This window comes from Sinocyclocheilus anshuiensis, unplaced genomic scaffold (genome assembly GCF_001515605.1).
Source record: "Sinocyclocheilus anshuiensis isolate Anshui unplaced genomic scaffold, SAMN03320099.WGS_v1.1 scaffold64, whole genome shotgun sequence".
Taxonomy (NCBI): domain Eukaryota; kingdom Metazoa; phylum Chordata; class Actinopteri; order Cypriniformes; family Cyprinidae; genus Sinocyclocheilus; species Sinocyclocheilus anshuiensis.
The window spans coordinates 66,260-73,019 of NW_015557063.1; positions in this window are offsets into that span (position 1 = coordinate 66,260).

The window sequence follows — 6,760 nt, forward strand, 5'->3', positions numbered from 1 at the left end:
GCTACTGTCAATCAAACTATCATGGGAGGGGCCTGTCTGTGTGACGTCACACAGACAGGCATCTTGAGATCGGCTCGATTTGAGAAAGGGGAAAGCATTTAACCAGATAAAAAAAAAAAAACACTGGGTGGATTTTTATCATTATAGGGTGGTTGTGTACACACACTGCCAACACACATTTCGGTTCAAACAACTTGTAAAAGTGCATGTAGCATCCTATGACCCCTTTAACACAAATGCTTCAATTTTTTATTAAGGGACCTTTTACTGATTTTAGTTTAATTAGTTTTTCTCTCAAAGCGCCGCATAGTGAAAAGTAATGTTTTCAGCTGAGCTAAAATAAAATAATTATTATTTACATCAAACAGGGACTGCTGCACAGTAAATAAATACACAATTGAGGTGTAATATTCTGCTTGCTTCAACAAAACACGTACCTTGCATTGCACTTGTAAATGGAGTTAGACTCTACTTAAAGCCAACCACAGTGTTACTCTCAAGTTACTAATGCAGTTTAAAAACAAAAACGTTTCTGCAGATGGTTCCATTAGCACTCTGCAAACTCTCAGCTGACTGCAGGTGTAGGCTTTCACCAATAACACTAGAACACAACAGTGCTCAGAAATAGTGTAGCAAAGCACAAGCAATAATAACTGCTAACAGTGTTTTTCAGTGTAAAATGGAGGAGTGGAGGAGTGAATCGTGCCAAAAATCTGTTGTTTTTTTTTATTTCTTGAATTTCTTAATGGTGCTCAGAGATGCACAACAATGGTGGAACAAAAATAGACCAAGTAGCCAACGATATTGTGTGTAAAATGTAGTTTATTTAATATTAACATATTGTTTATTCAATTTTGTATAAAAGCACTTGTGCTGTTGGTCTGAATATCAGCTGGGCTGTGCATACATGCAACACAATCTGTGGATGATTCATGGAACAGCTCTCTTGCTCATGTAATTTATATAATAATAATAATAATAATAATATTTGTGGAACACACAGGAACTTGGGTCTTATATGCTGAAAAATGCTTTTTGTACCAGCCTCCAACTTATACCTTTGAAACTTTTAAGTCTTTTTTCTAAACTAAATAGGCCTTTTCCCTCTATTCCTTATTTCTTTCTTCTTTTTCATTCTACATTTTGCACTTTTTTTCTTCTCACTTTTCCATTTTCTTCCTTCCTTCTATTCTTTTGTAAGGTAGCTAAACACATTTGGTCCTTCGATAATGTCCGCTCCTGTGAGGATCCTCATTAGGTCTGTGTTCTAATTAATCCTCCTTGATTTCCATGTGGCTTGCTCTCTCTTTTACACTCTCTCTACCAGCCCTGTAAATCCTCACATGGTGGAGTACTCTTACTCGTGGGTGGGAAGAAAAAAAAAAGAAGAAGAAGAAATGTTCACAAGTCATTCACAAGAAGCACATTTCAGTTTTACCGCCCACCTCAGGAATTGTAACGCAGGGAAAGACCTTTTCATTATCTGTTTGTATAACAAAAAAAGGAAAGAGAAACTCGCCATCTATGACCTCTGTGACCGTTATATGGTTGATCCAGAGAAGAAACAAATATATTTAGGTTGGGTGGTTATGAGTAGATGGGGGTGAGTAGGCTATACTCTCCTGAGCATAGTAGGCTTATGGGTCTCTTCTATGACTTATCCTCTATTGGCAGGCAGTCTTTCTGTACCGAATCAATCTCAGGCATTCCCTGTCTGCCTCCAAAGTCCTCTAAAGGCCTTAAAGCCACTGAGAGCCTTGCACTGATGACTTACTCATGGCTTCCAGAGTCAACCTTCAATGCTGCAGAAAGAGACTCTCACTTCCTGTGGCCCTGTGTCTATCCCAACATGATCTCATAAGAATGTATTGATATTTATGGTGTGGTTGCAATACACATAAATCACATAAATATAAAATGTCTTATAGACACTGTATAGCGTAAATAATTTAATGTATTGACTGCTTCTGAAAAGTAATCATCTCATATATGAACAGCTTTAGAGATTTACAGATGCTTTATGAATCCTTTTAGGTTTGTAGAATATTGAATACGGAGTCAAAACTTAAAAATGTTAAAATTAATAAAATATGTGTATTTAAAAATAGGTTTATAATAGTATATTGTGACTACAGTTAATGTCAATGTAAATTTATCTGCTTTTTAATATTGTTGTTAGGTTTAGGTAGGGGTGAGGTTAAGAATCAAATATACCTTCATAACTGAATATGTTTACAAAATTGTGATTACGTAAACACTTACATTTTGTCAGTATGTTTATGTTGTGTTTCAGCATGTAGGCTATTCAAACGTACAAACATTTACACTAATGTTCAAATGTTTGGGGTCAGTAAGGATTTTTTTTTTTTTTTTTTTTTTTATTAATATATATTTTTTGGGGATGTATTAAATTGATCAAAAGTGACATTAAAGCAATTTATAATGTGACATTAGATTTCACATAAATGCTGTTCCTTTGAACTTTCTATTCAAAATACCCTGAAAAAAAATATCACACAAAAATATTAAGCAGCAAAATTGTTTTTGTCATTGATGATCGTAAGAAATGTTCTTGAGTAGCAAATCAACATTTTAGAATGATTTCTGAAGGATCATGTGACACTGAAGACTGAAGAAATGCCTGGAATTCACATGAGTATATATAATATGTATGTAAAATATACACAATATTAGTGTTTTTATTATCTCAGTATTTTGAGGGGGATTTTTTTTTCGTTGTTCATCCTAATAAGTTGGTGGATGGGTGTTGAACGGAAGCTGACTTTGTGGCTTCAGCTCCATCTTTCATCTCCAGTCTTATAATAATGTGACTGATTGCAATGGAAGTCGATCACTCTTAACAGTAGAATATGTAAATCCTTGCACTGGAGGAAACCATCAATTCTCCATACTGAGTGGGAATGCTGGCATGCAGATGAATGTCTCTCTCATTGCAATGTACTTTAATCTTCATAATCCTGAGGTTTGAGGAATACTCTAATCCATAAGAAAGCGTTGCCACATATATTCATTTTCAGCCCTCCGTTGGAAAATGGCACTCAATTGGGAGTAAGCGGTATGCATTATGGTGGTTTTTGATCGATAACCTCCACATCTTGCCACTGATTGAAATAGATATTTGCCGTGGAGTTGTTTCTCTCCATAATGATCTCATTTCATATTCTTGCCTCAAACAGTTCCTCACCCTCTGATGCATAAGGCAAGCTATGCACAGAGCCCACCCAGCATAATCATGCAAGATTTACGGGGGCGAAGGGAATGCTAGCTAGTTAGCTCTTGACATGGGAAATAACCTTATGGAAAACATTACGTCTTATCTGTATTTCTCAGGAGAATTTCACCTGCTGTCTTTATAAGGCCAATTTGTGGTAAACAGGCTTTACCTCAGGGCTTCCACATAGATATACTGGAAACATTTCTGTACTATATGACCCATCATAAAACATGCCGGAATATCCAGATAATCAGCTCCATCATCTTTTAAACTTTTAAAACAGCTCATTACGGGGCCAATTAAATTAAACACCTTATTCTAGGAAGCATTTGTGTGCCTCAAAGTCAAAATATGCTCTTGGGCCAGGTGCCACTGTTTCTTTTATGTAGACAAGATAAATTCTGAATAAAAGTGTATGTTGTGGTTTAAGGCCGCTTATTAACCCAATCCAGCCTAAGGCCGAAGCAGCATCTCTTACAGATGGCATAACAGTATAGTTCAGTTGCTGAGCCGGAAGATACAACTGTTAATGAAACAGCAGGAGAAGGCTGTAGTTTGCCCAGGAAAACCATTAGGCAGCAGAGTCAGTGTGGGTTTGAGGCGGTACATATGGTCAAATGTTTCCCGGTTGTCTAGGAGCTTCTCAAGTCATTGTATCCCACAATAAATTAATCCATGTCGGTGTAACCGGGCATCAGATGGATTGTAGATAAAGCACATTTATCTGCTTGTTATTTTCAAGCACAGTAAGATAAATAGCTTCTGTCGTTTATCTCATTTGCAGATCCTGCTGTGAATTCTTCTGTTGCAGCAGTCTTCTGCAAGCAAAAATTCATCCCACACATTGACATCTGTATTCAGAAGGCCTGACAGGTAAGATACTTTTAATTGTACTGACGTTCTGTGGATAACTGAAACTCAGGACTCAACATTAAAGATGGCCCGGTGACAATGAGCGTTTCAGACCAATTGACAGAACTCTAACTTGCCCTTCTCGGGAAATTGATCTGGATCTTGTTTATCTTTTATGCCTTGCAAGCTTAAATATTTCATTTTCTTTTATGTGTTCTTCTTACCAGTATAATGATATCAAGCTATATGTATTTTGGAAAAAAAAAACGGAAAAAAAAAACTACCTTACCAACTATTAATAAGCAGCAAATTAGGAGTTTGTCAGGGAAAACTCTTATTTTCATGTGATACCATAATGTCAATATTGTACATTACATGTAAACGGTTTTATAGAGAGAGTGAAAAATAAAAATAAACAAAAAAATGTATTTTTTTATTGTTTCTACAAATAATAACAATAATAATAAAAAAGTTTAATTATAATAGTAGCGCTTTGACTGGGCTGGCAAGGAAAAAAATGCCTAACCTTCTTCGTCATATGAAGTCTTGTTTCTGCTCTGTTCTCCTTCCTCCTGATCCTCTGTGTCAGTATGACATTTTCTCCCCAAAGGGCACATGTGAGATGAAATTACTCTGAGGTGTCAAACACGTCATCGCCACATGTTTAAATGCCCAGTTTCAAATGCCAGCGTCCGCTAGTGGAGCATGGCACACTGAACGTTCTGGCCACTTGCAGTTCCTGTCACGTTTCTGGTTTCTGCTTCAGCAAGGAACATGAAGCAGAAATATTCTTTGAAATTATTGAGAACATGTAGGTAAGAGACAGTAGTTGTTTTTCATGTGGTTCCTTTTTGTGCTTTGTTTGTTTTGTGAAAACAAATTTAAAGAGGGAAAAACTCATTACCTCGAGGCATACTAAAATTAAGCATTTGGTTGCTTTTCTCATATTTTTAGCACCTGATCCCTCCCTGTGTGCTCACTTCTATTTCATCCTTCCATTTGTTTCCTAATGTAGTAGATGCTGAGAGCTCTCACGCTCCTCTCTCACAGGCTCATCAGCCAGCACTCTAAATTTTGCCTCCTAATTCAGCTATTCTGCAATTACACACAGGTCTCAAAGGCGAAATGGTTGGAAAGACCATGACTGGAATGAAAGTCTCAGCATAAGTATGAATATGTGGGTATCATTTTCTACAGTGTCAGTATTACTGTCAGAATGCTAAAACGCTCTGTAGAAATTAAATTAAAGGGGATGTGTGTAATTTGGTTTATGCTAAATGCTCTCTGATTCCAGTATAATATCCAAAGACAACTGTAAGTAAGCATTTGTAGATTCACTCACCTCAAAAGTGTAAACGCTGGGGTTTGTGATGCTATCAGAACATGTACACTACTGTTCAATAGGTTGAGGGTCAGTAATTGTTTTATAGTAATTAATACTTCAGTAAGGTTGCATTGAACTGATCAAAAAAGTAACAGTACAGACATGTACATTGTTATGTACAATTATAGCTAAAATGTATTTAGACTTTTTCTAAGTATAAGTCAAGTATACTTAAATGTCATTTTAAGTATATTTCTGAGAAGTACATAAAGCCCATTTCTGAGAAGTACATAAAAAGTAGACTAAAAGTATACTTTCCTATTTTTAGTTTAAAAGAAGTATACTAATAGCACACTTGAATAAACTTCTTTTTCGTAAGGGGTGTGCTCTGATAAGTTACCACACCACTGGTTTTCTTTATTATTCTTTGAATTCATTCTCAGTGGCGGTTAGTTTCGTGTTGGTTTCATGTACGATGATCTTCTGACTTGGCCAAATAGAGGTGGATAATGGAGCTAACATTAAATGACATATCAAAGTAAACAGGCTAAAATTAAGGAAGCAAATGTATTTTTATAAATAGATGTAAATGAAAAAAAATGCATTTTTTAAGTTATGTATAGGTGTACTCGTGAGAATGGTAAAGACTTTGTGTTTTGGCTCAACCAGTGGCTTTAGTGTGATACTATGTTTTTGGCTGATCAATAGTAGCACAGGGAGTGTTTATTTATTTATTTATTATTTTCAAATTGTTGTACTGTATGATGTGGACAGGCAATGTTTAAATCAGGCGTAGCGTTAGTTCCATAGACTGTAAAAAAACATGGACGTAGTGTCCGTGACGTCACTCGTAGGGTTCAGAAGAGCATTTTTGAAGCCTAAAGTGGGCGGAGCCAACCGCCGCCATCTTGGCAGTGCGTCACTCCCGGATAATCGAAAATGGGCAAAAAGGCGGGACGTGGGTGAAGCTGAGGCGCTAGTTGCTGAAACCACACCCATCTTTGGTGACAGCAGTGCTGCCGTGCAAAGACAAAACACCATAGCTTCGTTTTTGGTCGAAATGAGTTATTGATAATCTTGGGACATACAGTATATGATCTCCTTTATCATGTGTATAAGTATCTTGTAGAAAAGCCCAGGAGAAACCAAGACAGAACACAATATCATCAGTTACAGCTCTTTGACTTTGTTTTAGATCGCTCAAATTAAGTTACGGTGCTCAATCAATCCACAAGTCGTTCTTATAGGTTAAAGTCCCCATGAAATCAAAAAAAGTTCAATCAATATGTTAGTCTTAAGGTTATCTATAAGGCAGTGTGCTCCAAAACAGTGACAAAATTCACATTTAG